Here is a 24,882-nt window from a genome sequence, read left to right on the forward strand (position 1 = left end):
ACCAACCTGTTTCACATCAGAGACTCCAAATCCTGAAAAGCCTGCCCTTTAGCCATGCTGGCATAGTGGTTGCTGGCTCTAAGGAGGCCCTGGGGGCTGGCTGAAGGGGAATTTGACTGAAAATCTGAGCTGACTGGACACCCAGCTCTCTCCTAAGTCATCTTTACACCCTGGGTAATTTCCATGGTAAGTGTAGCTAATAGCCATGGATTCACTCTGACCTCTGGTAAGTCCCTTTACTTCTCTAGGTAGGTTTCTTCCTCTTCAAAGTAAAACGTTGGACACAATCATTACCACCGACACTTCCAGCTATAGCATGCTATGATGTAGCAGCCCTGGACCCTGAAAAATGGTGGCTCCAAATGATGTATTCACTGACCTGTATAATAATCAGAACTCAGAGCAGCCCCCATGCATTTTTTGTACCCCTTGAATCCAATCTAAGACATCAGAATTTAATTTCTTTTGGGAATTTGGAGTTAGGATTTTTGATCTTCATGGTACCTCTGATCTCCATTCCAGTTTTCCTTGACCTCTGGTCCCAATTTTAATTTCCGGTCCCTGAGGGGGCTTACGCAAGCTCCCTCGGGACAAAAAGTATGTTAGGGTATTTGCTCTCTAAGGAAGCCATGCTCACAAGCTTTTATCCCTCTCTTCTCTCTGTACCTCACAGGAGGATCTTGGTCAACTTGTATTCTATAAAAGGCATATGCCACCCAAGTTAACTCCATGGGATTTCCTTTGGTAGTTAGAAGGACTATATGGGAAGCTGTGGACTAGCGGGACCCTTCCCTCTGGGGCTGGCGGCCACAGTGATTCCTGAGAACAGTTGGTTGTGCGGTGGCGTTACTGGGCCCTGTGGTCCCCAGATGCTTGGTCCCCAGGTCAGGGCCCCTGAGCCCTCATAATCTGTTTTCCATGAACCTATGTGCCCTGGGTCTGCAGAGTCCCAGACTAACCTTTCCCAAGTCCAGCATTCAGGGAGTTCGGATATTGCCTTAGCCCTTCGGTTTTGAACTGACTCTGGAGGTGGGAGGGATTTGGGGGGGGTGCTGTAGGGGCACCCGGCTAGTGTGGGTTCGATTTTCTGGTGTTTCCCCCCACTTTTTTCTTTTCTTGCGCTTGGACGAGCATACCGGCTGGCTTGGGGAGAGTCTGGGAAGAGAGGAGTGGCGAATCTGCTGAGAAAGCCCAATTCACCTAAATACCCTGGGATAGGAAACTTGGCCTGGGAGAAGGTGGAGTCAGAAAATCAACAAGATTTCTCATAGCACACCTAAAGGAGAGGGACTGTAGGAGGTGCTTTCCAAGCCTCCAATAGCATACTTGGGGGTCCTGATGAGGTGTGGGTGCTCTCTCCCTGGAAATTAAGAATCATTGTTTTCTGTGCAGAGCTGATTCAACAAGGACCCACTTGAATCTCCTACTGGACCTCTCAGGCAGCTTTCCTGCTGCTTGGGAGAGAGGGAAGTGAGGAAGGGAGAAAAGGGGGAACGTCAGGTCCCTAAGTGTTTTATTTAACTGTGAACAGGATTCCTTGCTTGAAAATTTCCCTAGTATTTGATTGGTTTTTCCTTGTTTTTCCTTCCTCTTTATCCCCCCAAGGCCCTTTTTTCTTCCTTTCTCTTCTTCTTCCTGCTTACTTTCCCACTCCCTTTTTTTTCTCTTCCTTTCTTTCTCTGCTTTCTTATTCTTCTTACATTAGGTGCTGCAGGGAGAGATTCACATTTACTGTATTTCCTCATCGTCCACTTAATCTTTTCTGTGTGTATTGATTTTGGCCACCAACACTATTCCCTTTCCTCTACATCTTTCTATCCTCCATCATTGATTGTTTCTCTTACATTACACCTCACTTTGTTTGCCCCCCTATTTTTTGACTTTTTATTACTAATACCTTTGTTCTGTTTTCTGCCTTATATTCACTCTTATATTATTGTCCTCTCTTTTCTCTTTCCCTCTCTCCTGAACACACAGGCCTTTTAATTCACAGTACTCTACTTTTCTTATAGTTATGACTCTACATACCTTACATGAATCTAATATCCATTCTCCTATATCTTACATGGTTTCTCTGCTAATATTTAATATCAATACTACTATTATTCATTTTCTATTCTTACTAATTTGCTTTTTCTGGCCCTAAAATTTACTTCAAGTGAACATAGCCAACAACAAGGAAATAGAATAAGAAGAACAAAGTGACAAAGAGAAGACTTAACATGCATGTGAAAACAACAAGTAATTAAACTCCAAACTAGAGAAAGAAGCTAAGCAACTGACTAAACCTGTCAAGATAAAATGATGACCAGACAGCAACAAAAAACTACAAAACAAACCAATAATCAGGAAAACATATCCCAATCCAATGAACAAACTAAAAACCAGGAAGAGGAGCAGAACATCGAACAAGTAATTAAAGATCTCAAAACATATATTAGGGACCAATTTGATGAGGTGAAGGAAGAGATTAAGAATATGAACAGGGAAACGGACTTTGGCCCAGTGGTTATGGCGTCCGTATACCACATGGGAGGTCCGCGGTTCAAACCCCGGGCCTCCTTGACCCGTGTGGAGCTGGCCATGCGCAGTGCTGATGCGCGCAAGGAGTGCCGTGCCACGCAAGGGTGTCCCCCGCGTGGGGGAGCCCCACGCACAAGGAGTGCGCCCATGAGGAAAGCCGCCCAGCGTGAAAAAGAAAGAGCAGCCTGCCCAGGAATGGCGCCACCCACACTTCCCATGCCGCTGACGACAACAGAAGCGGACAAAGAAACAAGACGCAGCAAATAGACACCAAGAACAGACAACCGGGGGAGGGGGGAATTAAATAAATAAAGAAATCTTTAAAAAAAAAAAAGAATATGAACAAAGCAATTGGGAAGAATACAGAAGAAATTGCAATCATACACAAAAATATAACGGATATGATGGTGATGAACAGCACAATTCAAGAACTCAAAAATTCACCAAGTGCTTTGGGGTTTAAGATATATTTAGGGGATTGAATCTTTTTACTGACAATATGATAGCCAGGCCCTGAGCCTCAACAGACTCCAGCTCCTACAATCTGATTTATTGGACTCACCTCACTCAGCTAAGATGGAGTTGGAGAAGGACAACCACCACACCATGGAGCCTAGAGTGCCTACAACTGAAAGCAGGAGGATTGCATCCAGTAACCATGTGGAATCTGAGCCTCCTCTTGACATAGAGGTGCAACGGACACAACCAATCCAAGGACCACAGAGAAAAGGTGGCATTGGAGTGGGAAAAGTGGACATGGTGGCTGATGGGTATGGGGAATGGCAGGAAGAGATGAGATGTGGAGGCGCCTTTGGGACTTGGAGTTGCCCTGGATGGTGCTTCAGGGGCAATCACCGGACATTGTAAATCCTCCCAGGGCCCACTGGATGGAATGGGGGAGGGTGTGGGCCACGATGTGGACCAATGACCATGAGGTGCAGAGATACCCAGAGATGTACTTACCAAATGCAATGGATGTGTCATGATGATGGGAGTGAGTGTTGCTGGGGGGCGGGGAGGGGTGCGGTGGGGGTGGTGGGGTTGAATGGGACCTCATATTTTTTTAATGTAATATTTTTACAAAATCAATTAAAAATAAAAATTAAAAAAAAATTCACCAAGTGCAATGAATGTCTCATGATGATGGAGGAGGTTGTTGCTATGGGGGGAGAAGTGGGGTGAGTGGGGTGGGGGGTATATGGGGACCTCATATTTTTTGAAAGTAACATTAAAAAAATAAAGACAAAAATATACTCTCAGCAAATAACAGCAGACTAGAAGAGGCAGAGGAGAGATTAAGTGATGTGCAAGACAGAACATCTGAAATTAAACAGATAGCAGAACAGGTCGATAAAAAGACAGAAAAAATTCCAGCAGGGGCTTAGGGACTTGAATGATAATGCAAAACGTGCAACCATACCATATTATAGGCATCCCAGAAGGAGAAGAGATGGGAAAGGGAACAGAAGGAGTGTTGGAGGAAATAATGGCTGGAAACTTTCCAAACATATTGAGGGAGATGGATGTACATGTCCAGGAAGCACAACACATGCCAACCAGCATAAATCCCAACAGACCTACCCCATGACATATACTGTCAAGTTATTCAATGCTCAGGACAAAGAGAAAATACTAAAAGCAGCAAGAGAAAAGAGAACCATCACATACAAAGGAGGCTCCATACAATTAAGTGCTGATTTCTCATCTGAAACCATGGAGGCAAGAAGACAGTGGAATGACATAGTCAAGGCACTAAAAGAAAAAAATTTCCAACCGAGAATACTCTATCCAGCAAAGTTAGCATTCAAAAATGATGGAGAGTTCAAAATATTCACAGAAAAACAGAAACTATGAGAGTATGTCAACAAGAATCCTGCCCTTCAAGAAATACTAAAGGGAGTTCTGCAGGAAGAAAGAAATAAACAAGAGAGACAGAGTGAGTTGGAGGAGAGTGTAAGAGCAACTAAAAAGACAAAAACAGAAAAAGAAAATAAAACAGAATATGACAAACACAAATCCAAAAAATATATGGCTAATAAAAGTAATTTCTCCCATGGCCCACTGGGTGGAATGTGGGAGAGTGTGGGCTATGATGTGGACCATTGACCATGAGGTGCAGCGGTGCTCAGAGATGTATTCACCAAATGCAATGAATGTCTCATGATGATGGAGGAGATTGTTGTTATGGGGGAAGAGTGGGGTGAGGGGGGTGGGGGTATATGGGGACCTCATATTTTTTTAATGTAATATTAAAAAAATAAATAAAGAAAAAATATATACAAGAAAAAGTAATTCCTTGAAAGTAATAACACTGAATGGCAATGGATTAAACTCACCTGTCAAGAGACTCAGACTGGAGGAGTGGATAAGGAAATATGACCCATCTATATGCTGTCTGCAAGAAACACATTTTAGACCTGGGGATTCAAGGAGGTTGAAAGTGAATGGTTGGAAGACAATCTTACAGGCAAACAATAACCAAAAAAGGGCAGGAATAGCTACATTAATATCAGACAAAATAGACTTTAAATGCAAAACAATTGTGAGAGACAAAGATGGACAGTACATATTAGTGAAAGGGATAATCTTTCAAGAAGAAAGAACAATCATAAACATTTATGCACCTAACAAGGGTGTCTCCAAATACGAGAGGCAAACACTGGAAAACTAAGTGAAGGAATAGGTGCCTCTATAATTATAGTGGGGAACTTTAATACACCTCTATCAACTTTGGACAGAACATTTCAAAAGAGAATCAATAAAGAAACAAAGACTTTGAACAATATATTAGAGGAGCTGGGCCTAATAGACATATACAGAACATTTCACCCAAATACAGCAGGATATACATTCTTCTCAGGTGCACATGGATCATTCTCCAAGATAGACCACACGCTAGGCCACAGAAAAGTCTCAATGAATTCAGAAAGATAGAAATCATACAAAATAATTTCTCTGACCACAGTGAATGAATCTAGAAATCTGCAAGGGCCAGAGACCCAGATTTGGCACCAAGATTTGGAAGTTAAACAACACACTCTAAGAAAAACAGTGGGTGAAGAAGGAAATCTCAAAAGAAATTAATAACTACCTTGAAACTAATGAAAATGGTAACACAACATATCCAAACTTATGGGATGCAGCAAAAGCAGTACTGAGAGGGAAAATTATAGCCATAAATTCATACATGAAAAAAGAAGAAAGAGCTAAAGTTGAAAAACTAAATGCACACATGGAGGAATTAATTTTAAAAACAGCAAACTAACCTCAAAGGAAGAAGAAAGAAAGAAATAACAAAGATCAGAGCATAACTAAATGAAATAGAAAATAAGAAAGCACTTGAAAAAATAAACAAAACCAAGAGCTGGTTCTTTTAGAAACTCAATAAAATTGACAAACCCTTAGGTAGACTAAGAAAGAAAAAAAGAGAGACGATGCAAATACGCAAAATAAGAAATGAGAAAGGAGATATCACCACTGATCCCACAGAAATAAAGACTATCATAAGAGGATACTTTGAAAAACTATATTCCAACAAAAACAACAATTTAGAGGAAATGGGCAAATTCCTAGAAACACATAAGCAGCCTACATTACAAAAGAAGAAGTTAATGATCTCAACAAACCAATCACAAGTAAAGAGGTAGAATCAGTCATTAAAAACCTCCCAAACTAAAAAGAGCCCTGAGCCAGATGGCCTCAAAGGTGAATTCTACAAAATATCTGGAAAGAACTAACACCAATCTTGCTTTAACTCTTCCAAAAAATTGAAACAGAAGGAACGTTGCCTAACTCATTCTATGATGCCTACATTATTCTAGTACCAAAGCCAGACAAAGATGCCACAAAAAAGGAAAATTGCAGAACAATCTCTCTAATGAAACTTGACGTGAAAATCCTCAACAAAATACTTGCCAACCGTATTCAACAACACATTAAACAACTTACACAACATGACCAAGTGGTATTCATTCCCAGTATGCAAGGATGGTTCAACATAAGAAAATCAATTAATATAATATACCACATAAAGAGATTGAAGGAAAAAAATCACATGATCATATCTATAGATGCAGAAAAAGCATTCAACAAAATACAGCACCCTTTGTTGATAAAAACACTGCAAAAGATCATAATAGAAGGAAACTTTCTGAACATGATAAAGAGTATATATGAAAAAACCACAGCTAACATCATTTACAATGTTGAAATACTAAAATCTTTCCCTCTAAGATCAGGAACAAGACAAGGATGCCCACTATCACCCCTCCTCTTTAATATAGTCTTAGAAGTTCTTGATCGAGCACTGAGGCAAGAACCAGACATAAAAGGCACCGAAATCAGAAAGGAAGAAGTCAAAATTTCACTACCAGATGATATGATCCTATAAATAGAAAAGCCTGAGAAGTCTACAACAAAGCTTCTAGACCTTATAAATGAGTTCAGTAAATTCGCAGATTACAAGATGAATGCACACAAATCAGTAGCATTTCTGCATACCAATAATGAGCAATCTGAGGAGGACATCGGGAGAGGGAAGAAGAGATATGGTTTGGGGGCATTTTCAGGATTTGGAGTTGTCCTAGGTAGTGCTGCAGGGATGGATGCTGGACGTCATGTGCCCTGTCCTGGGCCACTAGGTGGACTGGGGGAGAGTGTGGACTACAATGTGGACCACTGTCCATGTGCTGCAGTGGTTCTCCAGAATGTATTCACCGGATGCAGTGGATGAGCCACAATGATTGAAGATTTTGTTGATGTGGGAGGGGTGGCGTGGGGGGGTGGTATATGGGGACCTCATATTTTTTGAATGTAAAATTTAAAAGAAAATAAAGAAGAAGAAAAAAATAAGGTTAGCATAAAATAATAACAAAAAAAAATAGCAGAGCTCTTATTTTTCTGGCTGTACAATGAGCTCTTTGTCAGCCAGGTTACCAAGTTAAAACAGCAACAATCTAATCAAGAAACTGATTAGAGATGGGCCAAAAAGGCCAAAAATCCTGGTGAGGTATACTTTTATGGGTTATGATAGCATGAATACCAAGAATTCAAATTACTGAACTTAGAATCAGAACTTCAAATTGCTATATCATGGCGGATTACACTAAGATTTTAAAAACTGGACTTATTAAATCATGTTGCTCTTGCTAAAGCATTATGTTAATATTATTTTTCGTGATAGCAAAAAGGATTTCAGAAATGTTAATATATTGATAATTTTTTACAAAAAAACGAGAAGGACTATATGGGGGAAAAGTGAGGCCTTGGAGGTTATTGAATAAGAGAGAAGTATTTTAGGAAGGTTATTTTTGTAGCTGTGTAGGATGAATTACGTGGAAAAATGCTGGAAGCAGAGAGATGTGAGCAGATTAGTGACCCAATAAAAGGGAAATTTAGAGCACTGACAGGAGCAGAAAGGAAAGATGTGAGAATCAGTAGGGTTGGACTACCAATTAGATATGAAGGAGAGGAATTAAGATGACTGTGAGGCACATGTGAGAATGGTATCACTAATCCAGATAAGGAAGTCGACATGAGTTTAAGGTGTGTTTGCTTGTTGTACTGTCAACATATGTAGATTAACATGCCTAGTAAGTAGCTTGACCTCTGGGCTGCAGTGACAGAAGGAGGTTAAGGCAGGATATCTCTGTGGTCATTACCACAGAGAGGAGTCAATGAAGACTGTTGCAGTGGTTGTGTGGGCAGGGTTTCAGATAAATAGGCAATCTTATATGTTGCTGGATGGGAGTAGAATTGAGTACACACTTGTGAGAGGGCAATTTGGCCATTTGTTTTCAAGAGATATAAATGTTCCTACTGTGTTTGCTTCAGCCCGCATATACTTAAATTGGACTAATACCAAGAAGATTAGCATGGCCCTTACACAAGGATGACATGCAAGTTCATGAAGTTTTGTATATATTTTTTGCAATTTGATAGTGGCGATGGCTGCATAATCTTATGAATATACATAAAACCCACTGAATTGTACATTAAAAATAGTAAATTCTATGGAATGTGTATTGTATCTCAGTTTTTAAAAGTTCCTGCCCTGTGATCCAGCGTTTCCACTTCTAGGAGTCTATCCTCAGAAAGCAATTGGAGATGCACATATTGATTTATGTACATGAAGTACCATTTACTGCAGAGCTATTTATAATGGTAAAATTTGGGAATATCATAACTGTCCAATATTTAGGAAGAGTCAGTTGAAATATTGTACATGTATATGATAGAATAATAGTCTGCCATTTAAAAACATTGTTTTGAAGACTAATGCTCCTGGAAAAGACTCACAATATAATGGCAAGTGAAAAAACAGTATACAGTTCTGTACATGGTACCAGCCCAATTAAAAATATATGCAAATACAGATATTTATACATAGACACGCACACATCAAAGGCTGGATGCAAATGCACTAGTACCAGTGGTTATTTATCTTTTGTGGTGGGATTAAAGGCCACTTTCATTTTTTATACTAAGAAAAAATTTTAATTTCCTATACTACACATATAATACTTTCCTAATGAGAAAAATTTCCCAAAGAAAATTGACACCATTCTACACGGATATATCATTTGCCCTGGAAACTGTCTGGCATAACTGTCTGACACATTTCTAAGTTAGGAACCTGCAAATATACTGTGATTCAAATTAACTATTTTAAACATCTGGATTTTGCCCTCAGGGATATCAGCCTAGAGCCCATCAACCTAGCAAAATGGGTTCTCCCCAATAGAGCTTTGCTGCCTGACAGGGAAGTCCTATGTTTTTACTATTAATTTTTAAAACAACTCCACCTGTCAGTTTTTTAGCCCAATATTAGCACTGGGGACTGTTCTTTCCTGTGGCAGTGTGCCAGGGCTGGAAAAAGAAGGAAAAGTTTGAGGGGAGGCCAGGTAGAAGAAAAGGGAGGTCAAGTGAAGGTCAGTAACAAGGCCGTGCCTAACAGTTTGAAACAAATTCTACTCAGGCCCTCCTTGGCTTTGGCTTTAGTTTCTTTCCAGGTGTCTGATGAACTGGGTGGGGAAAAAGTTGGGTGAACAGGGACAAAGTACAGGAAAATCTATTGGAGGGTGGCAGGAAGTACCATTTATGAAGTTATCTAATTAATAATATTTGTACATCATATTGACAGTTCCTAAAGAACTTTCATAGACCCCATTCCATTTAATCCTCACAACAACAGTATGAACTCCAGTTTATTAAAGAAGAAACTCAGGCTTAGAGAGGTGAAGTAAATCATGTAAGGCTTGAACTCAAGTTCTTGGCATCGAATTTTTTTCCTCTTAAACCATTGGTTCTCAAAGTTGTTTTTTTTTTCTTCCAATAGGTCAACATAAATATTATCTGGTAACTTGTTAGAAACAAAATTTTGGGGCCCTTCCCCAAATCTACTGAATCAGAAACTCTGAGATGGGGCCTAGAAATCTGAGTTTTAACAAGTCTTCCAGGAGAGCTCAATGCATGCTCAAGTTGGTGAATCATCACTCTAATGAATGTTACCATACATTTAAAAACACATTTTCACATGGCTTCTTTTTTTTAAGTGATTTTTTAATTAAAAAAAATTCACTGAAGTTTATCTTGCATACATGAACATACATAAACAATAAGTTTGTAGTAAAAGTTGTGAACTTACAAACAAACACACATAGCATACAGGACTCCCATTTTCCAAAAAAACCTTGCATTGTTGTGGAATATTTGTTACAGATGAAAGAGCATCATCAAAATATTACTACAAATTATAGTCCTTATTTTACATTTGGTGTACTTTACTCCAAACCCTCCCTATTATTAAAGCCAAATATGACATATTTGTTATAGTTCACATGAGAACATTCTCATATTTGTTCTGTTAACCACAGTCCATCATCCACCACAGGATTCACTGTGCTATATAGCTCCATGCTTTGTACAATCCATTCAAAGTGGTTCTCATTTTCATCACAGAGTTGAGCTATCCTCACCTCCATCAATTTTAGAACATTTTTTATTACTCCAGAAGGAAAAAGTCCATATCTCCTCATATCCCATTATTGTTAAACTTTAGAATTGATATAGTATCTTATTTGCCACTGTTGTAGAAATATTACAATATTATGGTTAACTATTGTCCATAAGTTATATTAGTTATTATTTTCCCAAGATCACCATATTCCTAACCATTTGTAATAGAAGAACAATCTTAGGTTTATACTATTAACCAGAGTCCTCAACCTTCAACAAAATCAATATGCTATACAATTCCTAGGTTATCCTCCATTGTCCATTTAATTGACATTTACATCTCTAGACTGCCTTCCAACCACAATCACATTTGTAATTCACCAGGGTTATTTATACTCAATATAATCTACCAACAACTCTATTCACTTCCCCACTTTTAAAATAAACCTTACTAAAAATTATACATACATTAAGAGTTAGCTCCCATTCTCAAAGCACATCTTATCTATAAGTAACATGTAATCCAGAATTTACCTCCATGAGCTTACTCACTGTCTTTTTTTTTTCATTTTTAATTATTTTTTAAAAAGATATATAAATCACAAAATGTTACTTTAAAAAAAATAAGAGGTTCCCATATACCCCACTCCCCAAACACAGCCCCTCCTCCCACATCAACAACTTCTTTCATTAGAGTGGTACATTCATTGCATTTGATGAATATATTTTGGAGCACTGCTATACAGCATGGATTATAGTTTACATTGTAGTTTACATTGACTTCTTTAAAATACTGCTGCTGGCTTTTGCTGCTGTCACTTGAGTGGGGTCTTGTCTTCCAAGGCAGGCTGGGAGCCTCCCTTCAATTGTCAGTGGCTATGTACATAATAAAGGGCAGCTGCTTAAAAAGTACTCGGGCTCCAGAGAAGGAAATGTACTTCATGTTGGGGAAGGTCCCACAACCAACAGGGTAAATCCTAGGCCATAGCTTCCCTTGTCAGTGAGAGATATGAGTTGGTGAGCAGCTGCTATATATCTACCTCCCTTTTGGAAAACTCTCTTCCTAAAGCCATTCACTTGGTTCCATAAATGTTCCGCATGAGCCCCTAGGAAATCCCCTGATCTGTGTATTTACATTAACAAAGTTCTAGTTCATGGAGCTTTTCATTTCTTTGGGTTTTAGGTGTTTTTTAAAAGGATTTGGAACAAAAACCGAGAAAAGAATAGAGCAGTTGAAATAAGTTTTTTCCTTCTAGGGGACATGGACATCCCTACTCCTGATGTGGGCTATAGGTGGGAGGCTGTTCATCTCTCTGTAGATAACCTGAGCTCTATGTATCTTGAGCTATGCGTGTGGGACGGTGAGAAGCTGCAGTCCTGCCCTTGGTAACCATGGCAACGACTCCAGTCCCGTGAAACAATTTAGCAATGCAAACTCTATATACATACTAGTCAGTTCAGAGAGACTCTGATAATAATGATGCCGAAGCTTAAATAAACTTAAACTTGGCCTCGGATGGGGAAATATAATATAGCCTGTGCATGAATTCAAAATTATCTAATTCTGTATCCAAGTGTACCAATTAAGAAATCCAATTAAGTAATACAGGCCCTTCAGACTTTGAATGTTCAGAAAGGATGTGTATTCAAGGTTCCATCCGGACGGAATGTGGGCGATATGTTCATTCAAAACCTATCTGGTACTCAGACAAACACCTAACTAACAAAGAAAGCATCATTGGACTCCCCACCCTGTATAAAAGGAACTTGAAAATCTTGTTTAGGGCTCTGGTTTCGAACAGAAAGCAACCGAGTCCAGCCGGCTGTAAATAAATCTTTTTCCTTCCCAAAATTATTCCTGAGTCCTGCCCTTTCTATATGCAAATAATTGAACCTCTTGACTTCTACAACACCCCCACCTCCTGAATACCCACTCCCAACCCAATTTTATCACTGCTGGTAACCATCGTCTCTCATCTCCGCCCTCCCGTCTCTCTGTCTCTATCTCTGTCGCTCTGTGTGTCTCTCTCTCTCTTACACAGACACAGACACACACACACACTCATGCAGTCAAGCACTCAATCATATACATTCCTTTCCCTTGGGATGGAGGAGATAAATCACTTATTTTGAATATTTAAGTTGGATTTTAAATTTTGTCAAGGTGAGGTTTGTAAAATTAAAAGAAAAAACATACATGGACAAGATTTAATGTGAAAATGATAAAGCTGAAAGACAGAATCATGGAATGAAAATTTTTCACAAAGTATTCAAAACTCTGGGAGTCAACAAAATTTATTATATTTCAATTTCTACTAGTATTGAAATCATTCATTTATTTAAGTTGTTGATGTAGTCATACATTCATTTATTAGTTATTGAGAGTCAAGCAAGCACTATTCAAGGTGCTAGGGACAAAGCAATGAACAAAATAGAAAATAACTCAGTCCTCACGGGGCTCAACTCAATAAATAATGTAAAGTAGTGATATGTGCTATAAAAAAAAGGAATCAGGGTAAGAGGGTAGGCAGATAGGGGGTGATGGGGTTAGTGCCATTTTAGAGTCAGAGAAGTCCTCTGTTAGGAGGTGATATTTGAGCAGTGACCTAAATGAAGTCAGGGATGGAGCCATGAGAATATCTGAGGTAAGTATGTTCCAGGCAGAGGGATCAGCAAAGGCAATGGTTCTGAGGCAGGAACATCTTGCCATAGTCCAAGAGCAGCATGAAAGCCTAAGTGACTAAACTGGAATGAGCAATACAAAGAGGGGGAGGAAATGTGGTTGGAGAAGTAGCCAGGGATCAGGTAAAGAAGATACGGTAAGAACTCTGGATTTAATTTTAAGACTGATGGAAATAAACCCTGTATCTATCATGTATCTAGTAGATACCATGGAGTAAAAAAAGTCTGCAGTTTGGTCCTTGCCATCAAGAAGATTTTAATCCATTTCAGCTGGTGAAATAAGCCAGAATTACAGGAAATTTAGGAAGTGGTAGGGATTCTTCCTACCTAATGTACACTTGTTTCTAATATTAATGAGCCACCTTCAGTAGAAAAGAGCCTCAAAGGAGAAAAGGGCTTGCTTCCTATTCTAATTTGAGAAGATGCACCCACATCATACTTTAGGAAATTTATTTCACAAAAGCTTATAGTGCTTACTATGTGTTACAAATATTAAAATACGTCATCCTCATAACAGTCCTATGAGGCAGGTACTACTACTGCCATCCCCATTTTACAGAGGGGAAAAACTGAGGTCTGGAGAGATTGAGTAAATTGCTCCAAATCACATAACTAAAAAGTGACATTGATGGTATTCAACCCCAGGCATCCTGGCCCCAGAGCCCATGTTTCTTAACCACCACACTAACCTGTCTTCCCTAAAGGTACAGGCAGAAGGATGGAGGGTGGTGATGAATTTAAAACTGAGAATAAAGGGGGAAAGTCTCCCAGAAATTCTGAGTGACCAAGAAGAGTGTTGGGGAAGTGGGAGAAGGACATCTGGGAAAGAAGACCCTAAGGTAGCAATGGGGGATCTCTGAATAAGCAGGCAACAAGATACTACATCTTTGCTGGGGAGTCCACAAGGAATAAGGATGCAAAGCATTCAGGCAGAAGTGCTTTGATATTGGGAACATCCCTTATGCGACACTGAGAGACCATGAGACTTTAGGGTATCCTGATCTGCCTGGTACAGAACACATAATATCTACCAACAGCCTGCAGCTAGGAAAACCTACATAAAAGGGAGGTTATGTTTGAGGTCTGGTCTTGAAAGAGGGTTAGGAACTGATCCAGTTGAAAGGTACTTCTGTAGAATGAAAAGCATGTGATATTCATGAAAATGCAAGAAAAATGAGTAGGAAGTATAAGGAGGGAATGGTAGGAGGTAAGACAAGAGAGGTGACTGGGGCAGAACATGGGCAGTCTAGGTTGCCATGGTAATGGGTTTGGACTTTTCTCAAAGGTGCTGGGGAGCCAGTGAAGGATTTTAAGCATGGGAGTGGCAGGACTGAAGTTTCATTTTGGAAAGATACATTTGTTGGCAGTTTGCAGGGAGAGAGGCAGGTGGACCAGTTAGGCAGTGAATACTATAATCCAAGCCGGCTATGGTTTAGGGATAGAGTGAAGAGGCAGATTTGAGGATGGTCTAAACTAGGAGGTAGAACCAGTAAGTCTTCTTGCCTGATTGGACAGATGCGAGAGGTAAAGTAGAGGGAGGAGTCCAGAGTGTCTGGCAGATTTTGGACCTTAGTAAATGATGCAGCCTGTCACCAACATGAACAAAAGAAGTAGGGAGATGAGTTAGTTATGTTTTGGATAGGTTTTTAAAAAATAATTTCTTCTTAATTTTTTTAGAGCAATACTTGCAGAAGTCGAACCATTCAAACGGTACAAAGGCATTTACAATGAAAAAATAAGTCATGCACATTCCCGGAGAAACCACTGTTAAATGTCTCTGGTTTATCCCTGAGCAGCAGTATAGGATAGTGTTAAAAGCACAAGCTCTGGAACCAGACTGCCTGGATTTGAATCTAGCATTTCCAAATGAGTGGTCTTGGGCTAATTATTTCACATCTCTATCTCACCTCTCATATCTGTAAAATGGGTATTACAATAGTAATTTTACAAAAGCATAATATACCTATTGTTTGGAACCTTGTTTTCTGTGTTTAACAATATATCTCGGAGATAATTTCACATCTGCATTTACTTTTTCACAAAATTTTAATAGTTGCATAGTATTTCACTGCGTGAAACTATTGCTGGATCATAAGGCAGTTCTATATATAGCTTGCTGAGGAACCTCCAAACTGTCTTCCACAAAGGCTGGACCAGTTTACAATCCCACCAACAGTGAAAGAGTGTTCCTATTTCTTCACATCCTCTCCAGCACTTATTGTTTTCTGTTTTTAAAAAAATAATGGCCATTGTGTATGGTGCGAGATGATATTTCATTGTTTTGGTTTGTATTTCCCTAACAGCTAGTGATATTGATAGCACATGATAATTTTTCATGCGCTTATTGGCCATTTGTATTTCCTCTTTGGAGAAATGTCTATTTAAGTCTTTTGCCCTTTTTTTTTTCTTTATAAAAATATCAAATTTAGGCATTGCAACACCTACTCTCCAGTTCATTGGACTCCCCCAGGACAAATAACAAGGAGATGATGATGGACAATGACCATCCCAAGGAACAGAGTCTGCAACTGCAAGCAAGAGAGTCCCATCTATCTGCCCCATGGGATTTAAGCCCCTTCTCAATTAAAGGCAGAGTGGCTATCACCATCCCAGAATTCTCAGGATTGGCAAATGAATGATGGACTAGAGGAGACTTACTGTTATTCTACTATAGACTTATTGTGATTCTAGCAATGGAAGAACTTATATCATTGATATGGAGGCAGTGGCCACTGGAGGTTCTGAGGGGAGGGAGAGGAAAAACAGGTGTAATATAGGGATATTTTTGGGACTTGGGAATTGTCCTGAATGACACTGCAATCACTGATACAGGACATTATATATCTTGCCATAACTTACAAAATTGTGTGGGAGAGAGTGTAAACTACAAGGTAAACTATAATCCACTCTTAGTGGCAATGCTCCAAAATGTGTTTATCAATTCTAACAAATGTACCACACTAATGAAGGCTATTGTTAATGTAGGAAAATGTGGGAGGGGTAGGGAGCAGGGCATATGGGAATCCTCTATATTTTTTATGTAGTATTTATGTAATCTAAGGATCTTTAAAAAAATTAAAAAGTATATTAAAAATATCAAATTTATTTCAATATCTAGTTTCATTTTAAAATTAGAGCTGCTGGACAATTTTTGTGTAACTTAAAATTCATATATAATATAGGAATATTAATAAGCTAATAGAGACTGACCATGAAAAATATTCCTGGAGCGTGTATTTACAAAAACCATGTTTAATAGCAAAAAAATTCCAGTTATACTATTTACTGAGAAGTATTTATTATTTCTTTACTTCTAAATGTAACATATTTCTTTTGACATAGTTTATCTATTTTCATTCTCATTACTACTCTGCCTAACAAAAATTTTTCCAAGCTCTCCTTACAACTTATGAAGTATGATTTAACTGCTCATCTTAGGAATTCTCCTTAAAGCAAACTTGAAATATTAATTTTTACCTTAAAACTGTTTAATCAAAGAGTAAAGGATGTCAATATCACATGAGTCAAACAAAAATGGAGTAAAAAAACAAAAGTGGTACCTATCTAACAAGCGAATTATCTGATAAGAATTTTAACTTAGCACAAGAAAGAAAAAGCTGGTCCCAAGATACTACAAAGTTTGTCATTTGTACTGCAAGCTTTAAATTATACTTTTATTCTGCTCAATGTCATTTCTAAGAAAATGGCAGTGCTCATAAATGTAAAAATTGTTATATACAGCAGGAGTTCAAGCAAGAGAACTCTATAAAATTAGGTTTAAAAATGCAGAATATCAGGTAATTATATCAGTAATAGAAAAGCTAAAAATGAAAAAAACTATACAGAAGGTAAAGCATTAATATTATTTTTCTATGAGAAAGCCAGAGTGATTATATTCTAAGAAATAAGCAATATTGATAAAAGATGTGATTAATATACTGTATCTTTATAAAACTCAAACGTGTTCTTCATCTCCTAGAGGACAGTTCCAACTTTTACATTATTTGCCCAGAATAGGACCGCAATTTAAGCTGTTACTTTATTAGAGTTCATAATTTAAAGTCATTTTTTAATCCATAAGATATTTTTATTTCAGTAAAATGTTACAAAATAGCAAATGACTAAGTCAGTTACTAAGATAATAAATGCTAATTTACCCAATAACTGTCACAGATATGAACAAACTTCTATACTCAAGCTCAAATTACTACAGCATGAGGTCATAAGTGACATGATTCTTCCATATGGTCACACGTTTACTATATAATACCATAATGAAATACAAAGAAGAAACCATACTGAGTTCTTCTAAAGCTGTATACATTTCCAAATAATTTTCTATTGGTTGCAGAGCCTGTTTTCTGCAATCCTTTTTTTAGTCATTTGGCTTTTGCAGTAGTTTCTTGAAATTTTTGTTTCTTCTTCTGTTCTTTTTCCCTGGCCTCAATCATCTTGGCCAATTTCTAGGACAGTACAGCACTTGCTAGGAACAATGGAGTAAGAGCCCAAATCACTGTCGTAAAGAAGCCATATGGGTCCTTTGCAGCCCATTCTACAACATACTCAGCCCAAGACTAACACCAGGTCTTGAAGATGTTTTTCTACATTTTCTCCTAGGAGCTTTATGGTTTTAGCTTTTATATTTAGGTCTTTGATCCATTTTGAGTTAATTTTTGCATAAGGTGTAAGATAGAGGTCCTCTTTCCTTCTTTTGGATGTGGATATCCAGTTTTCCCAGTACCATTTCATGAATAGACTGTTCTGCCCCAGCTGGGTGGGTCTGACAGGCTTGTCAAAAATCACTTGACCATAGATGTGAGGGTCTGATTCAGAACCATCAATTCAAGTTCCGTTGGTCTATGTGTCTATTTTTATGCCAGTACCATGCTGTTATTACCACTATAGCTAGGTATTTTTTAATTTTTAATTTTATTTTTAAAGAAGCTTTAGATTACATAAATGTTACATAAAAAATATAAGGGATTCCACAAAAAGATAGAGGACAACCAGCAAGATGGCAGCAGAATAAGGAGCTCCTAGAGTCAGCTCGTAGTATAGGGCAGTAAGTAAACACCCAGAGTGATCTAAAGCAACTGTTTTGGGGCTCCAGGAGACCAGAAGAGCATCCTCAACATCCCTGAGAGAATGCAAGGAGGAAACTGCCCATCTGCAAAGAAGATTCGTAGGTAGAGTGCTCCATGCCTAGGAGGACATTGCCCATCCTCCACTGGCAGCACAAACCACCTAGGAAGCTATTCCCTGGCTGGAATTGGAAGTTCCACCTCTCCAAAACGGGGGAGGAAGAGATGGTTGGGCACCACCTTCAGCTACTGATTAGCAAATTCAGAGGGCTAAAGTATAAGCCTAAGAAGAGCTAAATTTGAAATTATCCGAGTCAGAAAGAGGCCCGTAGCTGCCATTTTAACTCTGCACCTGGCATAAGGGGAAGCGGGGTGGACTGGAAATCACAGTGCTGGTAGGGACCCACTTCTTTCCATCCAGATAAGACTGCAGCTCTAGCATAAGTCCCAACCCCACCTCTAGCAGGGAGGAAGGTGGGGGACCTACATCAACCTCTCCAGGAAATTACAGGCCACACTGCGGATTCCTGTGATGATCCTACTCTGGCGGTGCAAGTCACCTCAGGAGTGATTCTGGGGTTAGAATTGGAAGCTCCATTTCCCAAAAACAGGGGAGGAAGAGATAGCTGGCCACTGATTTCAGATACTGATTAGTAAACTCGGCTAGTGAAAGTATAACCCTAGGAGCAGCTAAAGTTTGAACTTGTCTAAGTTGGAAAGAGGCCAGTAGCCTCCACTTTGACTCCACCCCCCAGCATGAGGGGAACTCGGGCTGACTGAAAATCATAGTAAGGGTAGAGACCAGTTTCTTTCACCCAGAGTGGCAGGCAGCCCTAGCCTAGGCTTCAGCCGCACTTTTAGATCCTATACCTAGACAGTCCAGAAAAATCTACAACAAAGCTTCTAGAGCTAATGAACGATTTCGGTAGATAAAAGATCAATATGCAAAAATCAATGGTGTTACTATATAGTTGTAATGTGCAATCTGAGGAAGAAGTCAGGGAAAAATCCATTTACAATGGTGACAAAAAGAATCAAATATTTAGAAAAAACTTAAACAAGGATGTAAAACACTTTCATTCAGGAAACTACAATGCATTGATAAAAGAAATTGAAAAAGACCTAAATAATTGGAAGAACATTCCATGCTCATGGATTGGAAGACTAAATATCACTAAGACGTCACCTCTATCCAGATTGATAAACCAAATCAATTCAATCCTGATAAATCTTCCATCAGCATTTTTTTAACAAATGGAAAACACAATTAGCAAATTTATTTGGAAGGGTAAGGGGTCACGAATAGCCAGAAACATCTTAAAAAGAAAAGCAAAGTTGGAGGGCTCTCACTTCTGGACTTTTAAAAATACATAGCTACATTTGATTTAAGTCCAGAAGTGAGAGTCCAGATACAGTCCACTGTATATTTTGTCATAACTTACAAAATTGTGTGGGACAAAGTATAATGTATAACATAAAGTGTAGTCCATGCTTAGTAGCAATGCTTCAGTATGGGTTCATCAATTGTAACAAATATTTTACACTAATGAAGTATGTTGTTAATGTGGGAAAGTGTGGGAGGGGGAAGGAGGGGGTCATATGGGAATCCCTTATATGTTTTAAACTTTATTTTTATATTAAATAATTGAAAACATAAACAATAATTTAAAAAAGAAAAAGAAAATACAGATGAATAAAAACATACATTTCTCAGTTAAAAGTCCTAGATATGTATAAATTTTTTTTGAATCATACAATATGTTATACAATGTATTTGGTTCATAGTAACACAATCATACAGTATTTGTCCTTTTGTGTTTGGCTTGCTTCGCTCAACATAATGTCCTCCAGGTTCATCCATGTTGTCATATGTATTAGTCAACCAAAGGGATGCTGATGCAAAATACCAGAAATTGGTTGGTTTTTATAAAGGGTATTTATTTTGGTAGAAGCTTACAGCTACCAGGCCATAAAGCATAAGTTACTTTCCTCACCAAAGTCTTTTACCACGTATTGGAGCAAGATGGCTGCCGACATCTGCCAGAGTTCAGGATTCCTGGGTTCGTCTCTTTTAAGGGTTTCTCTATGGGCTCATCTCTGTTTTCTCCACAAGGTCAGCTGTAGAATATCAGGAAACCAGCTCTGTCTCTTTCCCTGGGGCTTTTGCCATGTCTAAGAAGCTGTCTCTATTCCTCTGTGTTCTTCTCTTGTGTGTTTACTTCCTGGGCACCAGCTCAAAAATCCAGCATCAAAACTCCAACATCAAAACTACAGCTGTCCTCTGCCATCTTTTATATGTCAGTCTCCACCCTCCTAACATGGCCCAATCAAAGCCCTAATCATAATTTAATCATGCCCAGGTACAGACCAGTTTACAAACATAATCCAATATCTAGTTTTAGAATTCATAAACCATATCAAACCGCTACATCATATACTTTATATCTTCACTTCTTCTTACAGCTGCATAATATTACATCATGTGAATACACCAGTTTGTTTATCCATCATTGGTTGATGGACACCTGGGTTGTTTCCAACTTTTGGTAATCATGGATAGTGCCACTATAAACATAGGTGTGCAGATATCATTCACGACACTGCTCTTGGTTCTACCCAGTAATGGTTAGTGGTATAGCAGGGTCACATGGCAAGACTGTATTTAACTTCTTTAGGAACTGCCAAACAGTCCTCCATAGTGGCTGTACCATTCTGCATTCCCATCAACAGTGAATATCTCCACATCCTCTCCAACACTTGTAGTTCTGTTTTTTAAATTTTTTTTCATTTATTGAAGTATACCACTCATACATAAACATACATAAACAATAAGTGTGTAGTAATAGTTGTGAACTTATAAAACAAATATACATAACATCATACATGGCTCTCATACCTCACCCTACCACCATTAATTTGCATTGTTGTGAAACATTTTAACTAATTATTAAAGAGCATCTTCAAAATATTACTACTAACAAAAGTGTATTTCCCCAACCCACCTTATTATTATTTTATATCATTTAAACGTGAGCATAAATAAACAATAAGTGTATAGCAAAAGTTATAAAATTACAATGCAAGCATGCATAACATCACACAGGAGCCCCATACACCAACCTGCCACCAGCACCTTGCATTGTTGTGAGATATTTGTTATAAATTATGAAAGAATATTGTCAAAATCTTACTACTAACTCTAGTCCTTATATTTGGTGTATTTCCCCCCCAACATATCCTATTATTATTTTTAAATGTATTTTTATGACGGAAGTTATAAACTTACAAAAAATCATGCACATGTGTAGAATTCCCATAGAACACCCTTCTGTCAACACACCACACTAGGATGAAATATTTGTTACAGATTATGAGACAATATCATCAGATTATTACCAAGTCCATAGCATACATTTGGCACACTTTTCCCATACCCTCCCCATTATCAACACAGCACATCTTTGGCATAGATGCAAGAATATTATATTATTATTGCGAACTACAGTCTATAGGTCACTCCAGTTGTATTTTTCCCTTGTTTCTCCACATTTCCACCATCCTGCTGTAGTAATGTACATCTGTTCTAGCTCACCAAGGACACTCTTGCATCTCTACCATCAACCATAATTCTCATTCACCTCTGCGTTGACTATGTTATTCATCCCCTTGATTATTCTCTAGCATTCTGTCAATTGGCATTTACATCCCTAGACTACCCTTTTAGCCACATTCATGTTTATAAACCAGCTGTAACTCACTATAATGTGTTACCATCAACTCTATACATTTTTGCACTTTCACAGTAAAGTTAGTTAAAACTTCAAAATACATTAAACATCAGTAGTTCATCTCAGTCCTGCTCTTATCTCCTTTAAGAATCCACCATCTACCACAAAGTCTTAATATTTTCCTACATTTTCTTCTAGAACCTTAATGGTTCTTGCTTTTATATTTAGGTTTTTGTTCCATTCTGAGTTAATTTTTGAATAAGGTGTGAATTAGGGGTCCCCTTTCCTCTTTCCTTCTTTTGGCTATGGATATCCAATTCTCCCAGCACCATTTTTTTAATGGACTGTTCTGCCTGAGCTGGGTGGGTTTGAAAGGCTTGTCAAAAATGACTTGACCCTAGATGTGAGGTTCTGTTTCCAAACCATCAATTCAGTTCCATTGGTCTATGTGTTTGTCTTCATGCCAGTACCATGCTGTTTTTACCACTGTAGCTAGGTAATATGATTTAAAGTCCGGAAGTGAGAGTCCTCCAACTTTTGCTTTTCCTTTTAAGGATGTTTTTGGCTATTCAGGACCCATCATCCTTCAAAATAAATTGGATAATTGTGCTTTCCATTTATTTTAAAAATGCTGATGGAATTTTTATTGGGATTGCATGGAATCTGCACATCAATTTGAGTAGAACTGACATTTTAATGACATTTAGCCTTTCAATCTGTGATCATGGAATGTTCTTTCAGTTATTTAGGTCTTTTTGATTTCTTCAACAATGAGTGGTCATTTTCTGAATTTAAGTGCTTTAAATCATTAGTTATGTTTATTCCCAAGTATGTGGATTTTATCTGTCATTTTTAAAAATTTTCACCACTCTTTTGACACTTTTAGTTACTTTTACTGATATAATCTTCATTTCTAGACTCTCTTCCATGTCTTTCTCTCCTGTCTTTTCTTTTTAGGCCATAGCATACTTTTTAGTATTTCCTGCAATGCTGGTCTCTTGGTTACAAACTCTCTCAATTTGTTTATCTGTGAATATTCTAAACTCACCCTCATTTTTGAAAGACAGTTTTGCCAGATATGATTCTTGGCTGGATATATCACACCACTGCCTTCTTCCCTCCTTGGTTTCTGATGAGAAATCAGCACTTAATCTTATTGGGCATCCCTTGTATGATATGCATCACTATTTTCTTGCTCTTTTCATAATTTGTTTGTTGTCTTTCACATTTGACATTCTGTTTAGTAAGTGTCTCAGAGTTGGTCTATTTGGATTTATTTGGATGGGAGTATGTTGTGCTTCTTGGATCCTGATCTCTATGTCTTTCAATAGGGCTGGGAACTTTCTACTATTATTTCTTCAAATTCCTTCTGCCCTTTTTCCCTTCCCTTTTTCTTCTGGGTTACCCATGACAAATATATTTGCACATCTCTAGCTATCATGCAGTTCACTGAGACCCTGTTTAATTTTTTTCTATTCTTTTCTTCATCTGTTATTTTTTATGATCACTTTTATAGACCATGTCTTCAAGCTCACTGATTCTTTCTTCTGCTTCCTCAAATCTGCTGTTATATGCCTCCAGTGTATATTTAATTTCATTTATTGTGCCTTCCATTCCTATAAGATCTTCTATTTTTCTATGTATGCTTTCAAATTCATCTTTGTGCTCACCCAGTATCTTTTTTAATATCCTTAATCTATTTAGACATCTCATAGAATTTATTACAGAGATTTGTTTGAACATCTGTACTGAGTTGTCTCACCTCTTATGTCTTCTGGAGGTTTATCTTGATCCTTTGACTGGGCCATATCTTCCTGATCTTAGTATGGATTTCAATTTTTTTTTTTTTACATCTGACTTACTAGATTTATTTATTCTCTGTGCAGTTTCTCTCTTTAGTTTAGGGCTTTCTTGCCCTTTCTCCCTTCCTGGTTGTGTAGTAGGAGCCAAGAATATAGTTGGTACTGTAAGCTGTGGCTGCTGTAGTTGCCTGCATTGCCCCAGGAACCAATGAAGCTTCTTCCATTTTCTCTGCCAGAAGTAGGGACAGAGCTGCAGCCTTGTGTATGAACCCAATTCCTGCTGTCTAAGACTGTCTGTGGTATCCCAGAGAGACTGATGAAGATTCATGCCCCTTCTTCCCCTGCCAGAGTGGGGATGGACCTGCAGGTGTGGGCAGCAATTTGTGCTGTGTGGATCCAAAATGACCACAGTTACCCAGGTAGACTGGCATAGCACTGTCCCCCCTCCTCCCCTGGATGATGTGGGGATGGACCCTCCAGATTGTCCAACAATCTAATCCTTGTGGGCTGAATGCACTTGCAGTTGCTCTGAGAGCCTGATGGAGTACTGTCCCTTCTGCCCTTTAGTGGATGGGAATGGAAAAACAGGTGCCCAACTGTTCAGTTCCTGTAGGCCAAATGTACCTGCCATTGTCTGGAGAGGCTGAGGAATCACCAGCCCCTTCCTATCCTATTGTGGGATGCAGGTGAATCCACAGGCACCCAATAGTTTAGTCCGTGCAGGACAAAAGTGCCTGATGTTGTCTGGAAAGCCTGAAGAAATGGCAACATCCTCCTATTCTATTGGGGGATGGGGGTAGATCTACAGGTACCCAACTGTTGAGTTCAGAAGACCACAAGTACCTGTAGTTGCCCTAAGAGGCAACAGAATCACCAGACCCCTTCTACCCTGGGGTAGGTGCAAGGGTGAGATGGAATTGAAGGTGCTCAACAAACTAGTTCATGTGGGCTAAAAGTGCCTGCATTTTTCCAGAGAGGCTGAGGACACACAGCTCCCCTCCTATCATTTTAGGGGTGGGGATGGAGCTACAGGCATCTGAGTGTCCATTCTGTGCAAGTTGAAAACACCTTCATTTGTCCAAAGAGGATGAAGAGACACCAGGCCCCTCC

At 38.7% G+C, this 24,882-nt stretch overlaps 1 protein-coding gene and 1 non-coding gene across 3 annotated transcripts in view; one reads left to right on the top strand and one right to left on the bottom strand.

Annotated features, from left to right (window-relative positions):
* SHROOM4 (shroom family member 4) overlaps positions 1 to 24,882 on the bottom strand; it is a 346,941-nt gene that overhangs the window by 49,776 nt on the left and 272,283 nt on the right. The window lies entirely within an intron of this gene.
* Positions 8,345 to 8,448, top strand: LOC111764535 (U6 spliceosomal RNA). Its single transcript, XR_002797122.1, has one exon. It is a non-coding gene; the product is annotated as a U6 spliceosomal RNA (small nuclear RNA).

This window comes from Dasypus novemcinctus, chromosome X (genome assembly GCF_030445035.2).
Source record: "Dasypus novemcinctus isolate mDasNov1 chromosome X, mDasNov1.1.hap2, whole genome shotgun sequence".
In the NCBI taxonomy this organism is placed as follows: Eukaryota; Metazoa; Chordata; class Mammalia; order Cingulata; family Dasypodidae; genus Dasypus; species Dasypus novemcinctus.